Below are 20,771 nucleotides of genomic sequence, written 5' to 3' on the forward strand. Positions count from 1 at the left end.
TCCAACAATCTCTTGGCAAAAAAGTATTGCCATTTCGTTTCGAAGCGGTGATGGCCTAGCTAGCCATAACCAACCACCGCTGCGTTCAGGCATGCCTGACGAAACGTCGGCGTCACATACCACCTCCACTCCAACCGCTTACGGGTCGAATGACCCTGAAGGAAAATAGACAACGCCCGGAAAAGTCCGAAATCCTCGACTTGCTGCCCGCCAAAGTTTTGACCTTCCTGTGGTCGCTTTTTAACTGCCAGCATAACCTTCCGCCGCCCCCGCAGAACTGCTGGACATTCTCCCAGCTTTCATATGAGCGGCAGAGCTACCGGCGCATACTTGTGGGTACGTTTCAGTCCATCTATGTGATCGCAACGGCCTCGCCGTTCTCAAGAGCCACCACATTGACCTCGTCAGCGGCCTTCTCCGAGTTGAGAGTATCACGCTAGGTGGTCGCACCTATGCCGTGGCTCCATAGCTCGCAGCTCCCACAAACTCGTGCCACAGGGTTATTCACGGAATCGCCCCTGATGCCACCCCTGAAGAACTGCGTGATTTAGACTGTTGCTACTACTGTTTAGACTGTTACTACTGGTCCTCCTGACCAGCCTCATGTAAACACGAAATCCGCCCTGATCAATTTCGCCGGCATGCTCGTTCCGTGTACTAACATCAACTCGAATTCCGCTGCCATCCCCATAAGCCTCGGGCCCGTCATTGCACTCTCACCCTTCCTATTCAACATAGCGATGAGGGGCCTCCCGGCGGAACTCAATAAGATTAAATCGATTAAATTTACCATGTACGTGGATGATATCAACATCTGGGTTAACAGTGGGAGTGACGCAGCCATCGAACTTGAACTACAGATAGCGGCGAATATGGTGGAAGAGTATGCGGCCAGCAGAGGCTTGGCGCGCTCGCCACAGAAATCGGAGCTGTTAATCATTGAGCCAAACATCAAAGGGGACACGCTGGAAGCAGCAGACCCATCACTGTTTTCGTAAACGGAAATGAGGTTCCCAAGGTGGAGGAAATAAGAATTCTGGGCATGTATATCCAGAGAAATGGATGCAACCTCACGACGATCAAAAAGCTAGAAGGATACGCGGCGCAGGTCACGGGGATATTTAGGAGAATTTCACTCAATGGCAGGGGCCTCAAACAGAACAGCCTCCTCAGACTCATGCAAGCCTTCATTACCAGCCGTATAGCGTATGCCACACCGTATCTTCTGTTTAAACGAGAAGAAAAGGATAAAATAGATGTGACCATTAGGAAAAGCGCTAGGAGAGCCCTAGGGCTCCCAGACTAGACCTCGACAGACCTCCTCCTCAAGATGGGGATTCACAACACGCTAGTTGAACTCACTGAGGCAGTACGAGTGTCTCAGTTGGAAAGATTAGGCCAGTCTAAAACAGGGAGAAAAATCATGGAATGGGTAGGAATTCAATGCCACAGGGGTGCCCCGACTGACAAGAAAGACATTCCGTTGGACGTGCGTAAACGCTTCTGAATCGCCCCCCTACCGAAACATATGCATCTTATCTACAACAAAGAGAGGAGAGCTCACAGGGCTAAGGCTCTAGTAAATAAACTTAAAAACACACCGGCTCCTAACGTAGCGTAGGTGGATGCCGCTTGCGGCAGAGACGGGGCTGCGGTATCGACGGTGGTTGATGGTGACGGGTGCGTTAAGATAGCGTGCTCCATGTGCACGAAGGACGCCTGTACAGCCGAAGAGGTTGCAGTAGCGCTTGCGTGTGCGGGTACAAAAGCGGGAGTAATATTATGCGATAACAAATTAGCTATCCGAAATTTTAACAAAGGGAGAATTTCGGAAGGAGCCCTCCACATTCTACTCAAAAAAGCTCCCAGGAGGGACATAACTTTTATTTGGGTACCAGCCCATGAAGAAGTCCCAGCCAACGAAGCCGCTCACGAGCTCGCCCGAGCCCTCTACCACCGGGCAACTCTAGAGCAGCCAGTTCCAGGGATAAAAGATAGATAGCAGATACCTTCTCCGTCCTGTGAGCCATTTCACTCACTTCCTGTGTCGGGAAAACCATGGAACGCATGGTGCTCGCACGTCTTACGGACATTCTCGACAATACTCATTTCATTCCATGCAATCAAATTGGTTTCCCTCCCCACAGGTCTACTCAAGTACTCTTTCTTCTTCTCCAGGAAACTTGCTTTCAACCTTCGAGGTGTCAAGTTCACGCACTTGTCACTGTGGACATGCGCAAGGCATTCGATACCCTACTCTTCCCTCTCCAAGACACCGGCTGTGGATCCCTACTCTACTGTTACGTTTCTTCTCTCCTCCGCTCCCGACAAGCTTAGTTCTGAATCGGGACCACGTTATCCCCGCCCAACTCACTCACTCGCGCAACACCTTAAGGCGCCACGCTCTCTCCAACCCTTTTTAATTTCGAGCTGGTCCATCTCGCAAAGGCCTTGTCTGAGATTCCCTGCCTGCAGTTCATTCACTATGGGTATGATATAACCATTTGGTATACTCACGCGTCATCGGAGGAGGTGTAATTCACACTACAATCCGGCCACAACCTCATTGCCCAATTCCTTTCCCACTCCGGTATGCAAGCGGCTTCAGATAAATATGAGTTGCTGCTCTTTTCCACTTCTAAGTATTCATGGCCCGTAAACCTCCTCCTTTTCTCACTCTCGCTGGTACTTCCATCCCCCACACGTCATCCTGCCCTGTTTTAGGCTTTCCCTTCGAAGACTACTTTTTCACCCGAGCAATACAGTCCACCATCACCACATGCCACCAGGTAACTCAATTAATCCGACGAGTGCTAAAGCGACTCGGCGGCCTTGACGACTGCAGAGCTAATAAACTTGTAGCAGCTTTTGCCTTGAACACAATCCTTTATTCTCTGCCATACTGCACACTTACGCAGACACAAATGCCTCGCATTCAATCGGCTCTAAACAATCTCTATAAATCTGCGCTACATCCCCTGAAACACGCATGCACAGCCAAACTGTTCGCAACAGGCCTATTTCTTCTCCTTGCAGAGCTTTTGCGCCTTCACAATTATCGCCAACTAGGCCGCTTATCCAGCTCTGCGCAGGGCCAATAGCTACTGCGGCGAAGTGGCATCCCAGCTCTTCTCAGCAATCTCCGCTTTGCCCCCCCCCCTGTACCGCCTAATATGACCCCAAATCTTCATCAGGGACCACAAGGCCGCGCCCAGTTCCACGGCCGTTTCCCATCTGACACTGTCACATGCTACGTTCACGCAGCGTATTGCCAAACTCGTAGATCCACTGCTTGTGCCACAATTTCCGCACTCCTCGGCGTTCGCTTCACTTCTACGGCTGGTCCCTTCTCACTTCCTACTTCCCCTCTATCCCTTGAATTGACCTCGATAGTTCACGCAACGCAAGAACTCAGCCTTCTCCCTCCATCTCCGTATCGCATTTTTCTCGGGCTCGATGGCGACAATGTGGGCTCTTCGCAACAACAGAATCCCCGATAATCTTCATAACGACCTTTCTAACGCTCCCTTTCTTCTCTCCCCTGCTTTAGTCACTGCGGCATGGGTGGCAGGTCATGCGGAGATTACTGGCAATCAGCTCTCATGAGCTAGCCCGCGAAATTAATAGCCGGGCGCCGGTGATCCCATGGCCTTAACCGCCCATAGCGCACGAGTCACACTTCTATGAGAAAACTCTAACGCAACACTGTAAACACCTCCGGTATTCATTGCAGACTCTTCTGTCATCACACCCTTTCCTCTCCGCTATCCAAGTACACACTCCCAGAGCCATCCAGTGCAACACTTCGATCACTCCAGCACGCCTATACCTGTATCGTTACCGCTCCGACCCATCGTGTCCTATCTGCTTCTCTACGTACGCAAATGTAGAGCACATCCTTTTCTCTTGCACTTCAGCCCTACAATCTCCTCACTAACGTAACCATCCACCACCCCACTGCCGAGTGTGGTTGGCGTCGGTGGCCTTCGCCGGCAAGCTCTCCATGGTCCTCCAGGAGAAGTAATATCTATAGGTCTTAGTCTGACCTGGAAAAAAGTCTTTATCTCTCGCTCCGTTTGCAACATGCCGCACGATACAGATTGTCCGGGTCAGCCACACTACTCATAGCATTCTCTTCCTGATATAAACCGTGTACCTGTATAGTCATAATACAAAATATTTATTTATTTATTTATTTATTTATTTATTTATTTATTTTATTTTATTTTACAATACTGCCGCTCTCAGCCGAGAGCCTAGCACACGGGCATGAACACTTTCTTTTGACTAATATTGACTAACTAAAGGGAAACGCATAGAGACTAGCGCTGACATTTAGCATTAAAGAGTATCGTAATCGTCGGTGAATTTTTTTACCATATCTGTGCACACCAACACATCCATCAAATAAACATATAGTGTTCGGTAGTTTTGTTAAAATGTTCAATGGTCCTGTTGTCTGGTGGTTGGCTTAGCGTCGAATAGTGGACCAAGATCGGCACTCCCCCTTACGTTTTTTTCATCGCATGCTTTGTGTTCCTCTGCAGGCACGAAATAGACGCGAATAATACTGAAGTGCTGATTGCATATATCACTCAAAAGCTCTCACACTGCAGGCTTTCTGTTTGATGAAAGAGCTGCCTCAACATGATGCCTCCCCATGATTGCTCGATGTCGTGTCTACATGTACTGTAAAGTGGTTTGCTTAGCACCTGGCGCGTGACGGTAGCTGCAGGAGGGAGAACTGATGGATGGCTCGGATACGAGAATTTACCGTGCAGCAGACGTATTTGAAAGCCAACTTGTGCGCGCACCTTCCCCATTGAAGAGTGTACCTTCCTATGCGAACTCAACGACACGCACTGCGTTTATACTTTTGTATAAAGACGAACCCGTGCGGCACACTTATGTAGTCGATTTGATGCGATCAGCTTTTGTACGAGAGGCGAAACTATTTCGAAGCACACTACGTACACAAAATATTGCCCGGAAATGTTGAAAAGCTCCAGAACGGTAACCATCGGATTTGTTCCCAGCGATAGATGCATGTACGAAACTTGCAATAGAGCTGATATGAAAATTTGAGCCAGTGGTTGCGGAATACGTAGTTTCTCGAATTCTGCAGTTTGTTTTAGTTTTGTACTTTTGCGAACTAGACATCCTAGACTTGTTATCAGAGCTTGAGCTGTTATGGGCTCATTCCAATAGCCGTCTCGGTTGGGGAGAGTAACCCCAGCCGCCGCCGGTATCTGGTGTCCGTCGCAACTATCGCCTAGCGCGCGAGAAGTCACGTGATTTCACAGGTGCGCCGCGTAGCGTCGATATTTGCTCACTTTTCATTGCAGCTACATATTGTGATGCGTATAAAGCCATATATATCGAAGTGGTTCGCGCTTTAATGTTTCGTGCATGCACACGTTTATATCTCACATTGGGATGGTGCATACTTTTCAAAAGGAGAAAAAATGCCGCGTTTCTAAGGCGGCAAGGACCATGACGAAAAGACATATCGCCATTTAGAAGAAACATGGCGAACAAGAAGTGACTGTCGCGCGGTACTGAATAGTCTGTTCTTGTAACTGTTTCTGCCGACCGAGTGCCTCGGACACTCAACTTTCCATTCCCGTCGTATCGTGAGGCTTATGAAAGGATGTGACATGCGCCATGTAGTTTCGCTACCTGTGTTACCTCTTCGCAACGCGTTATGGCGCCTCCTCGCAAGGTACGAACTGCCGCTGAAGAAGCGACTCGTAGAGCTACACGCACGGCTGCAATCAGGCACCGTCGGGTTTAGCGGGCCACTGTGCACAGAGCAGCACAAGCCGCAGTTCGTCTTCGAAGCTGGGCGCACAGTTTAGTTGCTTCTCGAGAAAACGACGCCAAACACCTTCGCCGCGAAAACTGTCCTGTGCGTGCTGCTGAAAATGCTGTCCTACAGGTTCACCGCCAAGACCCTCGAGTGCGTGCTGCCGAAAATACGGCCCGACATCTTCGCTGGGAAGACCCTCGTGTGCGTGCAGCAGAAGTTCGGCAGCACGTTGCACTCCTGTAACACGTAAAATCGATAGCCTGCTACGCACTTAGTAAAGCACCGTCTCGCATTTTTATTTTATTCTTGGCGAGTGCATGTTTTTTGGCACCATTGTTCAGGAATGAGATCACAAAATTGCACAAGCAGTTATAAATAAGTCAGTAACTCTAAGCTACAAACTTCAATTGTAACGTTTATCAAAGAAAAAAACAATTGCGTAGGAGCGCTTTTATATGGCAAGCAAAGGTCAGTGTTAAGTATTCGCACAAAGTATGCTGTCGCGTGAAGATTCAAAGAGATTGCAGGCTTCGATGGACGACTAAACACCGACAATCGGCGCCATATTGCTCTAGGAAAAAAATGAAACTTATATAATTCGACCGCAAAAGCGAAGCAGTGCGAGAAATGAAATAAGGAAGTGAGTCTTGCCGAAGTATATCCGAAAACAGCAACGGGACGGTGAGCCCGCTGGCTGCGTTACACGGATCACGTATAGCAGACTTATGCATGTGGTTAACAAACACGAAAACGTCGCTTGACCGCCAGAGAATTCGGATAAAATATTTTGCGCGATGCAACTTCATCCAAAGAGACTGAATATAGAAAAAAATCAGAGCTGCATTGATGTTCTTGCTCAAAGAAGATAGGTTGGTATGGGGGGTGAATGCTGAGCAATAAAGGATGGGGCTTAAAGGGCTCTGTGTTGAATAGAAAACAGTAAAAATACAGGGCCAAAAATGAGTCTAGCTGTGGAGAAGACGCAACTGAGCAAAACTTCAAACAGCATGCGAGCATGCCGGCGGCTGGCAGGGGTGGAGCATGCAAAAGAATCCCTGGAAGTTTTGTCTGCGGGTAGCTCACACTACCCATGCCGAAGTCGTTGTGGACACGAAAATGGCACTTCCGACCCATTTGAGCACAGCACGTACGGGAGCTTCAGCAGTGAGACGTTCAGCGTGCTACAAAGTAAGGCCAAGCGTGAAGGCACGTTGACTCTGAAGAGAACACGGATTCCGGACACGGCTGAACGCGTAAGGAAGAAGGGCAGCCCTGGGAAAGCAAGCTCGAGCAATCACAATGGAACTAGAAGCTCGGAGAGTGCGAGAGCCACGAAATATGAGCACATACAGGGACTGGGGAACGATTTCTCACTTTGCCCTAACGCAGCCGTTGTGACGTCCGTGGCATTCGTGGGAGGTTTTTACAAGCGGGAAGTTGGCGCGGAAGGCTGTGGGGAAGAAGTGGAGAAAATTTAAGTCGTTTATGAAATGGGCCGAGGAAGTAGATCGAGCTCGCCGGGTCGTGAGAGCCGATTGCGGATAAAGGCATCAGAGTGTGAGGAAAATGGCTTGCAGTTCACACACGTCCTCTACTTTCATGCGCCATGGGGTCGGCAGGCTGTCTGAGGAGCGGAGAAGAATAGACAAACATCGTAGAGCAGTGGATGAGGAGTGTAAGATCTGTCCGAGGACGAGATAGAAGGCTCACTGCCCACAGATTATTATTGTTCACAGTGTGGCTCGTTGCGGTTGCGTGCTAGAGCATTCTTCCGCAAACAGCACTGACTGACACTCCACGGCCGCTTTTCAGGCATGTGCAATTCCTTCGAATAAAGTCACGTAAAATAATTAACGACACCTGAAGAATATTTCGACTGCGCTTTTTTTCTCTTTCTGGTACAGCACTCGTGCCTTAATGAGCGCTTCGGTATACGGGGTGCTAAGTCGTGCTCTTTGCAGAGAAGCAAAAATAGCGTGCCTTTTCTCTATGTGACATTTTCCTCTCTCTCGCTCTCATATATATATATATATATATATATATATATATATATATATATATATATATATATATATATATATATATATATATATATTGTTGCGAGGCGGAGAAGACAAGCATGAAGGTTGTTTATGCAAGGCGAATGCTTAACGCACCAGCTGACGCTAGAACACGGCCGGCGAAGCCCCCCAACAACAACCACACTTCCTCGTCATCGTCTCTTGTGTGCACGTCCTGTTGTGCATCGCGACACTACCCTGCCGGGATCAGAGCACCGACCCGGCGCCAGTGATTATGGCGCCCGTTGAAGGCACGCACGTAGGGCTTTAAACGGGAGACATGAACGACATCGGTCCTTGGCTGTACGGGCGACAGGCCTGGCTGTTCGAAAGCGATCTCGTACGTCGCATCCGAAAGCTGTCGCAGGATTGGGTAGGGGCCTGAATATCGCGACAGAAGTTTTCCTGATGGGCCCACATGACGAGATGGTGAGATGGTGCGCATATATGCATATAATTTGTCCCAAACTGCTCTTAGAAGTCAAACGTAATTCGAGTTGGCTTTGTAATTTCCCTTCTAAAATCTTGAATGACCAGACAATATGCAAAAGCAAACTATGGGTTACGAGACGCCGCTTTGAAACTCCTTCACCCACTCGGCATTTTGACGTAGTCTTTTCATGCCTAGTTAATTATTTCTTATTCGGACAGCAATTATATGGGCATACCAGGCGCATTTCTGACTTCGCCGTGGGTGTCGCCATGAAATTCCGCATAAAGTCCAAGGGCAACAAAATCGTCGCCACGCGCCGTATGCTGTGTTTGCGAGTGAAAGCGTTTGAGGGCGAGCCGGCGATCGCGGCTCAATCTCGCGCACGTAAGAGAGGAAAGAGGTGAGGAAGGGCGCCGTCTTCCGTCGCGCGTGGGGCTCTCGGGGCAGGTTGTGAAGGAGGTCGCGTTTTACTCCGGGTGGCTGGAGCGGCCCCAGCTCTCGCGCGCGCCCGCCTGGGCCGCTGTAGCTTGAAAGCCATCTTCTACGGGGAGCGACTCCACCGAGCATTGTGTTTTCTTGGCTTAATTCGCGTTTATGCCCGAGACGCAGCACGAAGGTCAATTTGCTATCTGCTGCTGCCACGCTTTTTCATTCCAGTGTTTTGACAGCGAGTTTCTGTGATCATCGAGTGCGACGTGTTCATGTTTGCTTGTGCGCGCGTGACACAATGCTTGCTAACCCAGATGGTATTCCTCTGTTTACAAGTTCGTACGGCCAATAAAACTACTATCCTTACTTCGCATAGCTGTTCACTAATTTGCTATGGCAATCAATGGTTCGCGTTTCCAAAGAAGCTGCGACTTTTTTGGTAAAGATGAACTGCGTTGTATTCTAAAATGGCCAAATATGGAGCGTGTCAAGTTTCACGTACATTTTTCTTAGCCACAATTGCTGAAAGGCCAAAACAGTGCTTCAAAATTAATGACTTCATAACGACGTACTGGCTTGGCTGTTTCGGCACGAAGTTCGAAAATATGAATTTTTACTTTCATTTTATCTTCCAGCGGTCAACATAACGGTGCTTAAAAACGAAAATAGAGTTTTTAAAGACTAGATTATCAGTATAAACTAATTCAGAGTTTGTCTTTCATGGCCCTTTGCACGTCCGTATGCACTGTAATACACCAGCCCAAGTCCGCGTATTTCTCGAATATGGTATGCTATAGAGCTGGCAATAAACAACGCTAGTGCATCTTAGTCTAACTATGCAGTGATGTTTTTCTATGTGTACTAAGTGCCAACAGTGGAGAGAGAGAGAGAGAAAAACTTTATTGATTCTATCAAGGGTTTTAGCGGTGAGCCGTCTTGCGCTTGCTGCCTGGCTCTTCAGCACGGGTGTGCCCCTGTTCCAGGGCTCCACTGAGCCTGGCCACTTCGCACGCGTGCTGCACCATTGCCCTTTGGGCGGTGAGCTCGCTGCTGGTGAGCAGGCCCTCCCATTGCTCCACACTCGGGTTTTTATGTTTATGGAATGTGTAGTTATGCTTACATTCCCATGTTATGTGGTAAAGAATTGGTATCTCTCCGCACCATGGGCAGGAGTTTCTGTATTGTGTCGGGTACATTTTACTTAGCATGTGTAGATTATAGAAAGTTCCGGTTTGTAGCCTTCTCCAGTCGGCTGCTTCCTGTTGTGGAAGTAGTGTGTGTGGCGGAGAATATTTGATTCTCTGCCCTCTATGGTAGTTTAATATTTCCGCACACGTCGGCTCCACCATTGTATGGTTCTCGAGAGGCTCTATCTGTCCAGCTCGGTATGTGATCTCGCGAACTAGACTGTCTGCTCTCACGTTCCCTTCTATCCCGGTATGGGCCGGTATCCAGAAAATTTTGTGTTTCACTTTATTTCCGAGGGTTCCTGCTCCGAGGAGGATTCGCGGGGCTTCTTTACAGACTCTCCCCTGCATGTAATGCCTGCATGCAGCTTTGGAGTCTGTTAATATGGTTAGTGATCTGTTACTTCGGTAACCTTCGGTCGCTGCAAGCGCTATGGCGACCTCTTCCCCCTCCGCTACCGTGCAATTCCTTATGGTTGCGCAGCTGATTGTCTCTCCTATGTAGTCTACTACAGCCGTAGCTACTCTGTGTGTTCTAGTGTGCTTGTCCCACGGGTATAGCCCTGCATCCGTGTACACCGTGTTTTCCTGTGTTGCCAGGTAGCCTTCCACGTAATCTGCCCTTGCCTGCCTTCTGGCTGCGTGTAGGTTCGGATCCATGTTGCGTGGAATTGGACTTATTCTGAGGGTTTGTCTGACGTTGGCTGGGATGTCTGCCTCTCGATCTATTGCCCCTTTCGTATAGTATCCTAGTCTCTTTAGGAGCATTCTTCCTGTAGCCGACTGCCAAAGTCTCGCTATTTGTGTGTTTAGTTGCGCTTCTGCCAGCTCGCTGAACGTGTTGTGTATTCCTAGCTGCAGTAGCTTGTCGTTTGAATTATTCCTCGGTAGGTGTAGTGCCGTTTTGTACGCCTTCCTTAGTATTGTTTCTGCTTGTTCTCTTTCTAGCTTGTTCATCAAGTGGTAAGGTAGCGAGTATGTGACTCTGCTGACCACTAAACTTTTAACCAACTTGATCGTGTCTGCCTATTTCATGCCATGTCTCGTGACTGAATGACAAGTAATCCTGCAAACTAGAAACTGCACGCGCCAGCCAATTGTAATCGCACTCTCACCAGCGTCCCAACGTCGCGGTTGATTGGTTCGAGCTTGAGTGTGCTCTAAGAAAAGGTAAAGCGAGTAAGTGACTGCTTTCGGCTGAGGTTGAAACAAAGAATGCCGCGGGTACAAGATGGCTTCGCACCCATCACGGCTCTCGCCTGCGCTACGCAGGTATGAAACTGTAGCTAGGACAAAACGTAGGAAAATGCATTGGTTCAATGGCTATCACTGTAGAATAATTTACACCCTTAAATGTGAATAAGGCTGTTAAATTATTTTGCCGTGATGGTGTTCTTTTGCTGCTGGGCACGAAAAGATCGTAGGCGCATCTCCTGGCCGCAGCGCCGACATCTGGATGGAGCCGAAATAAAGAAAAGCTCATGTTCTTGGATTTCGGCGCACGTTGACGAACTCCACGTAGACAACAATAGTACGGATTTCTTTTGCTAGAGCGCCACTCATAAACTGCGGCGTAGCTTTGCAACGTTAAACCCAGCATTTTTTAAATTCGTGTTTCGTGTTGCGAGGTATTATTTTCTTTCCAGAATAAGACAGAGATGAAGATTTCAGCCATAAGTCCACATTCATACTTACAATGCGCGTGCTGGCAAGCTATGTATAATACATTGTTATTTGGAATTAATTGCTGAACTTTCAATCAGGTCGTGATTTATTGACGCACTGAAACGAGCACAGCCTGTTTCATTGACTGGAGGAAAATGCGTAGGTTCCTTGATTTCCCATTAAGCTTTCCTGGTAAGCGCAATGTACGCAGATGTGAAGGAGAGCTTTTAGCAGTGAGCCGCACGCTGACTTCTTATACTTTTTCATACAAGGACACGCACACTCGTGCGCATCATCCGCGGTGGAAAATGCGCACGAGTTCTGATGAGTGGACACATGTGCGCGCATTGATACTCATGAGAAAAACGTCAGCAAAACTTTCGCGAGTCACTAACTCTCGACCGATGAAACGAAAAGAAACGAACATCGTTTCTCTACCTGTCTTACGTAAGCGCAACTACACAGTTGCGCCCTGCCAACAATCACTGTCGCTTTCTCAGAATTCTTTTGCAGGGCGAGACTCCTGAAGAAAGCCACTAGAGCTTGGCGCCAACGAGTGGATCCACCCGTTCAGCAGAGTCCTGCAGTGAAGCTCATCGACGTTTCTTCGCCTTCTGTATTACCCCCCCCCCCCCCCCCACCTTTTTTTTTCTGTTTTCCTTACGGACAATTCGTGAATGATAATGTCGTAGGAAAAGAAATAGCGCATGGGCGTAATCCGTCAAATTCTGTAGTTAGCAGGCAGCCAAGGGCCCTACTATGGAACCCGTGACAGCCGCCGATCAATCGTCGCCTTTTTAACCTTGCTGCTTCCTGCTCCGACGCGCGGCCTGGTGCTTCGTAGGTAGGCATGTGACTCCGCGGGTGGATCCCATTATATGATCTGCCTGAAGAATGGGTGACGCTGCTATAACTGCACCGTCGGTGCTTGCAACTTGCTGGGCCAGTTTCTGTACGGTTACCCTGCGCCTCTAGGAATGGTTCCGGAGAGCAATGACAAGGAGCGGGTGCCAGATACGAAAATGAGGCCTGCGCATTTTCAATTCCGTAACGACGAGGCAGGACCGACGTCTCACAAATTCATGATTGCATGTCGTCTACACTTGGAGTTATTTTTTCTCCAACGCACCGGTCACTGGGGCTCAGTGGCTGTGGCGTTTTGCTGGTTTGCAACAATGCTTGGTTACGGCGGTAGTATTGCTATGGTGGTGGAATGTAAAAACACTATTGCGCCACATTTTGGAGGCCCGTTAAGAACAACACCAGATGTAAAAACACCAGAAGCCCCCTTTGGCATCTACGGGAGCCGCTACGATAATTAAAACAGTAATTACTATTCGCTCATTGAGGTAGGCTTCCAGGCCTTCACTACAACGGGTGCATCTGAGTTTGACATTTCTCTCGTTCATAAACCACCTCATTATTACATTGCCTGCACATCTCCACTTCTTCCTCTTACGTTTCTTTTCATTCACATCGGCGGCCGTCGTTTGCAGTCTAATCCGTACAGCTCGCTTCCTGTCATTTAGCTTAGTGTCTTTCATTTGTTGTTCTGTCCCTCGTCGCGGGGCCTTTGGCGCCTTTTCAAGCTTCTTTGCTTACCGCCAAGCATCGTCCCCATAGCTTAGCACTGACAGTGTGTCATTATTGGGCGCTGTTCTTCTCTGGGATTAAGGTCAGCTGTCGATTATGACTTAGAGTGCCGGGAAAGTGCGCGCTACGTCTTTTTACTATTCTGAAAATTTTATTTTTAAACACCAGACGCTCTGTGACTAATTGCCCTATATATAGGTACCCTTGCATAGGTTTTAGAGGCTCCCCACCAATCGGTATTTATTTTTCGTTCTGCATGGCAAACTTTCAATAGACTCCTACCCTTTAATCTCTAAACCTACTCTTGGAGTTGTTGTTACGCTTTTTTTACAGTTTAATCTTTTGAAAAGTTAAGCCTAGGCATCTTTTTTCCTAAGCATGTTTTGCATGGGAAGTGCCCACCCACTGTGGTTGCTTATCGGCTATGGTGTTAGGCTGCTGAGCACGAGGTCGCGGGATCAAATCCCGGCCGCAGCGGACGCATTTCGATGGGGCGAAATGCAGAAACACTCGTGTACTTTGGTTTAATTGCCTGTTTAAGAACCCCAGGAGTTCCCAATTATTTTGGCGTCCCCGCCTACGCCGTGCCTCATAATGAGATCCCGGATTTCGCACGTAAAACCCCATAATTTATTATTATGGAGTGTGTTGCTTTTCTTTGATGCAATTACAGCACGTCAGCGCGGTCATATTGCCTACGTCTGTGTAGCATTTTTTACATTAATCGATGCTGTCTTGGTTTTGTTAGTTGTCTGCAACACTGTTACATTGCATTTACGTTATATTTTCTTTTCGAAGCTACATAAACGTTGCACATTGCTGATAATGCGTGAAAAAGTGAAGCAGTGCGTCGTTGCCACTCGAAGGTGAAACTTCATCATTGCGTGCTTGCGGACCAAGTTCAAAAGCATCCGCAGCGCTTCCACTTACAAACTTGAAAATGCAAAGACTTTACGTAGGTACGCAAGGAAGTCTCTCGTAAACCCGAAAGCATTTCCTTACAAGTATTGTGGCCATCGCAAAAATCGTTTAAACGTGTCTTTGCACGCAGTTGTATATAGTGGGACACGTTTCTGTAGGTACGCTTTCCGTAGAGGAGTCTTCGCACACCAATTCGGCTTCCCGGTCTTAGAACCCAGAGCATAGCAGTGCTGCAGCACGTGCTGCCTCGTTGCACGCATGTTCCTCTTGCCGTATTCACAAATCAGTTCGTGCAGTGTAACGTGGTTCGTAAGTACGCGCTCTGGACATTCGTGAGAGTGCGCACATTAGCGAAGGCGGCCAATCGAAGGTTGTTCCGCAATACGAGTAAAAAGACGTGAGATGGAGTCCGTCGAAACCGATTCATTTATTTCCAGCAGCACGCAAAGCACTTCAAGAATATACCAAGGCTAGTTCACTGAAATTTTAAGGATAATGCCTGGAATGCGACATTTGTTGCTACAGTCCCTGGTGGTTGGAGGCGTCATGGAATTTTAGATTGATTCGGGCGTAAACCACCCAAATCGAGAGCTGTTTTCTTTTTTTTTTCCGCCAACAAGGCTTTCTCGCAGCCGGCTATATATTGTGCGTATTGAAGCTATGCTTTTCATAACATAACAGTTCTACCTTATTTCACATTTGTATCATTTATCTATTTCTTGCCATTTGCGCGCTTCCTATAAGTGCGCATGAATGCACTATCGCTTTAGCCAGAATGACATTTGTGCCACATAAGAAATGCCATGTGCTGTACTCGACGTGTGCAACGGAACGAAAACATCTGGGGTTTTACCCCATTGTGAACATGCTGCGCGAGGGGCACTCGTGAGCTAGCAGCCGCTGTTTTGTAGATTCACAGCGTGATGTATATCCATGGTCCGCACCAGGACCAAGTGCTATATGATCAGTAAAACCACAGTGATAGGTTTAGCTACCAGCCGCCGCGATAGCTGTGTCTCTGGCACTACGTCGCTGAAACCTAGCTTGCGGGTGCGATCCCGGCCTCGGCAACCACATTTCCATTGTGCCGAATAGCAAAAAAACAAAAACAATAATAATGCAAAAATAAAAGCAGGTAAAGAAACGCTCCTGTGCTTAAATTTAGGCTAACAATAAAGAACCCGAGGTGGTTAAGTTAATCCCGAGTCGCCTATTACGAAGTGCCTCATAATCATGCCGTGATTTAAGTGCACAATCCCAAGCTCCTTCAATAATGTATTGAAGGACCCTGGCAATACTCCAGTTTTTTCCCCTTGAGTTACCAAACAGCAGGATATAGTTACGTTGTAGTGGCAGTAAATAAACAGACAGTGCTAAACCTGCACTTTAAGATATAGCTTTAACACGCAGAACTTGTGCCCAGAAAATCAAGCAACACTCAAATCACTATAGCGCGGCCATCGAGTCTGTACTCGCTCATCAAGCCCGTCCGCAATTCACACACGTATGACGGTCATTTCCAGAATAATTGCTGGCAATCGCATATATTCTCGAATGTGCAACAGCATTCGCGTCGCACGCTCAATCTCTTCTGACGAGACTTTTTCCCTACGAATACCGCTACAACATTGCAATTTTTTGATACATATAGGCGATCATTGTGCCTAACGATAATTCGATAACAGCAATATCAGTAAAAAAGTATCCCAGTTTCAGCGTCAGGGCGAACCTATGAATGCAATAACAACCTGTTAGAATAGTACGTGAAGTTTAGGACTAGTTGAAGTAAACGTAAGCTAACCCAAGTAAGGACGAGCTGTTGTGCCAGAAATGCTGCTTGAATTCTGCCATCGGACAGTGTCATTTATGTTCGTTAATTAAAGCCGACGCTTCAAACCTTTCATGGGCCGCACCCGGAGATTGTGCCCAGTTCTGCAAAGAAAATTGCGTCCTTTCTACGTTTGAACCGCGTCACTGTTTCACACTTTTATCATTTAAGTCTGAGAAGTGTTGAGATAAAGGGCATGCGCTGTAGGTGTTTTGTTTCGTGACAGTTTTAAGGGCTACCATTCTCAAAATTCTGTGGAATGAATTTGTCAAGAATGTAACATGTGTTATGAGTAACTTTATTGATAGAATGGTGTTGCAATATAACCCGCATATAACGCATGTCCTATAGCAAGGCGTGGCATATAAGATACGTATACCTAAATATATACGGTAACTCTCGGCAACGACAACGGCAAAAGTTCGGTTGCAGTGTCTATATAGTTGTGCAACAACAAGACCTTAGTCTGCAAAGAATCTTTTCTATTCACTTGTACCGTTATTGTCTTGATAATACATAAGGAAATTCTGGAAATTTTCAGTTGTAAAAAACGATCACCAGCAAGAAAACAAATTAATGTACCACGTTACAATTTAGTGAAGCCCTTTACCCCTTTCCCCAGCACAGGGTAGCCAGCCGGTACTTACACTGGCTAACCTCCCTGTCTTTCCTCCCCTTTGTCTCCTTGTCCTGGATCAAACAAACAAAATATTTTGTACGCGTATGACATATTATCGCTCATGCAGCGGTTATTAACATTCTTACAGCGATGCTGTTAACCTCTATTTAGTCGGGATATTTCGTGGCCTGTTAATACAATAAACGGCTGCTGGATAAGGGGTTTGTGTTCGCGTAACAGAAATACGTTTTCATGTATATTCGAATTGTAGCCAGGTGCTATCAAGTCTGCAGGTTGTGTGTAATTTGTCCTTCGCGCATTTTCTACCACAATTTATTTTATACGATTTTTAGTTCACTAAGGCACTTACGCTCGGCGAACGGCCTAGAAGAATGAGGATCTGTGCTGCACTTCAACAAACGTGCGTGCGAGCGTGACGTACGTCGCTCGTGGTGGTGGTGCTTGTGCAACGTTGTCGAACGCCAGTTGGGCTGGTGGTGCTTGTCTAACGTCCGCGCCAGCTTCGCCGTACATGCACTTTCACAGGGTGGAATGGAGGCGGATTTTTCGAATAGACGTTGAATTGCAAACGTGACACGTATAGTTTTGCTGATTTGTGAAATGACGAAATATTCGTGTTACGTAAGGTCATTTCGCTATTGTCTGTGATCAGTTTCATCGTCCATTTTTCCGGGTTATACTCGATTACACCAGTGCCGAGTAAATGATTAGTGAAACTGGTTGCAGTTAAGACGCCAACATTTCCTCGTAATTCTCGGTGGATATGGAAGCATCGCGCTGCATGCAGACCTAGAGATCACGATGATTTAGCATCCTAGCCAGGCACCCTATTTTATTATGAAATGAATGCACGTTAAGTAGAGATAAAACGGTTATTACAGATAAATAGCTCATATAGAGATGGTTAATGAAGATAAATGGGTATCACGTAAAGAGTCCTTCTGGGGCGTACGTAACATCGACCAACATTTCGTTGAGACAGGCTAATATTTGATCGTTTCAGGGTGCTGGCAGATAAAAGTCTGAACTGCAAATAACGGCTAGGAATAACGAAGGCTCCTGCGAAATGATGAAAAGTATTTTATAAATTGGAAATTTATTTTTCGCAGACTAATCTAGGGATTGCAAAAAAAGAAGTGGGGCGATAAAGCTTGGCTTCGGCAATGTATCTACACAAAGTATGGTAGAAGCAAAACATCTACCGTAGAGCCCTTAAACAGTATGATGGTTGGTGCGGACCTTAAAAATGCTAATGTTCCCCTCATGACGCATATTAATTCGGAAAATTTATGGAATCTGCATGCGCGTCCAGCTGATGGATCTTGTCTCATGTTTCCGCGTTCCTTAATATAATCAACCGAAACATCACGATGAAGCAGCACTATCACTGTGAAAATGTTTACACCCTTAACGCTGTTTTCTTGTCGCACTGGTAAGGCCTGGCACTGTAAGGCGCTTACCATTAAGGCCTTAAAAAAGTTGTACAGTACGACAACGAAACTTTAACTAGACGTGCGATGACAAGACACGTAGTTGTTGAAAACTATGGGATTATTCTGACAGAATTGGGGGCACATGAATATCTGACAGCAGAGTTTCATATCTCTCTGTGTGAAATTCTCTTGTCGGACATTTCTGTGCGCCCACGGCTGTAAGAATGATTAAATAGTTTGCAAGTACGTATTTTGTCGTCGCACATATAGTTAGAGCTCTGTTTCCAGCCTCTATAAAATTTTGTAAGGCCCCAATGCTAAGGGTGTTACCAGTGTGACAAGAAAACACCCTTAGGGGTGTAAACTTTTGTTTAATTCTGCAGTGTACATGACCACCATTTATATCAAAGTTTTCGAAAATGCACTAAAAATTCTTAAAGTGGAATAATCTAAGCGAACGCCCTTCTTTATCATTTTATGACGACCTCATTTCTTTGGTATAGATCCATACGTTAATGTGTCCAACGATGCGATTGCTTCCGATTGCTTAGAGGCTTCACGTGCACCGAAGAGACAGAAAAAGGATACTACCAATTTATTTGCGCACACAGTGTATTAGGCGTGTTATGTACTATTCGCGAGCACGCCGCCTTCTATTCAAAATACGTAGTAGACCACCTGAAGTCTATGCACTCAAGCGCCCGTAATCTAGAACCTTCAAATTGTTCTTTCCAAATATTTTTTCGCTGCTGTTTTGCGAAAACGACTCGTGAGAACCTAAAAGGCCAGTAAGAAACGTTAGAAAACAGAGTCCTGCAATACCGCGAAAAAGAACCGTTAGCTTGAAAGCGAACAATCTCGTTCAAGTTATCAGGTAAGACGAGAAAAAGCGCGTCGTGTATCAGAAAGCAACATGCTCTGTGGAGCGGCTGCAGTAGTATTCCGTCAAGACAGCGTATTCATGAAATATGTTTGGGTAGGTAAACTTCGCAACCAGCTGATTTCTTTTCCCAACCACGAGCATCCGTCGCTTCTAGTAAAAGTGCAGGACGAAGTGCAGACGCTGTGAGTTTGTGCACGTGGCAGTAACAAATTGCGCAATGTTCTCTATTCTGTCCTTCCTGCTGTCCTTGCGCTGTTATTCAAACTTTAAAGCAAAAATATTCGGCTACATATTCACTAGAAGCGATAGGATTCGCTGAGTTCCCACTCTCAACTTGACCGCCTTCTTAGCGCAGCGTGCTTACTTGATAAAGATATAAAGTCTTGAGACTAGATGAAATCTATTAGGGCTGACGGACGACATTCCCAGAAAGAAAGAGAACAGAAATGAAGTGGCCGGGACACCTGTTCGCTGTTCAACTACAGATTGCGTATAAAAAGATACATGTATTTGGCATCAAAAATTTACAGATCGTGAATTATTAAAAATATCTCTACGGGCGCGTTACTTCTAACCATAATCAGTAACACAGTGCAATTCGACGTTGTTCTCATACGCTATAGCACTGGTGTAAATCAGTGTGCAGGCTTCATGCTCCTGACGGCTGTGGAAATTTCAGTTTTCGTTTCTCCGAAAATGCGGTCCTCGCTCTACTTGGCGTTATCTGTAAAGCCAAGGAAGCTATGCGGTGTCTGTTAATTGCCAGGCGTTACACGAAGGCAGAAAATTCCTATCGTATATTAACCACCTGATTTCGCAAACGCACCTCGTTGTTGTCTTATGTATAACGCCTGCAAACGTTTGTTACTATAACACGATCTCGCATAACTACTTTCGCTGAAATGCTTATGAAAAGTTCCAGCACCCGGAATATAGACAAAACTAAGCCTTCCAGTGTTAGAGGCTGCCAAGATTGTGCAGTGCATGCTGTGGAGCTCCGTAAAATAGTAAAACTGTTTAGAATATTGTTATGGGACGGACGAGTCAGTAAGACGAGCAAATATTTACAGGTTATATTTACAACAGCGGTTGCAACGCTGACGGGTTAGATTCACAGCGCGAGCCCAGCTCATTCTTCCTCCTCTTTTCTCGAGTGATGGCGCCCACGCGCCTCGTTCAAGCAATCAAATATCAAACGCGTGTAGCATAATTCTCCGTTGGCAGATTCAACGTCCCGGAGCGTCTGAATATCATCAATGAGAGGGTGATACTGCTTCAATCGTGTAACGTGCACGATATCACTGGACTGGGAAGCAGATGGGGCGTCAGGGGCGATCTCGTAGATGACGGGAATCACGTCACGAAGCACTGGGTATAGGCCTGTGTAATGGGACAGCAGTTTTTATGACAGGGCAACCTGACGCGATGGAGACCATAGAAGCACAAAAGAGCCAGGCGGGAAGTGCACGTCTGGGTGTCGGCGTTCGTACAAACGCTCTTGACGCGCTTGGCACCTAGAACTTTTTTTTTCATCGCGTAAGCTTCCCCTTCTCTGTGATTATATTAACAGAAACCTGGTATGAAAAGGACTCGGAAATGTATGCGCCACCACCGTATGCTCATTTCTTCGTGACGCGAAACAACAAAAGAGGGGGCGGTGTATCTATCCTTATGCAAAAATGCATCGATTGCCACCTTGAAAGAGAGTACACATGTGTAACTGATGACTATGAAGCTGTAGCGGTCCGTGCAAATGAAAACATGTTTGTTGGCTTGTATAGGCCGCCCGCTGGCAGCTCTGACAACTTCTTTAGCTTTTTTGAACGCTTATTATGTTTTTCAACTGAGCAGAATCTCAAACTTGTTGTCGGAGGTGATTTTAATATTAAT

This window comes from Dermacentor variabilis, chromosome 5, assembly GCF_050947875.1.
Source record: "Dermacentor variabilis isolate Ectoservices chromosome 5, ASM5094787v1, whole genome shotgun sequence".
NCBI lineage: Eukaryota > Metazoa > Arthropoda > Arachnida > Ixodida > Ixodidae > Dermacentor > Dermacentor variabilis.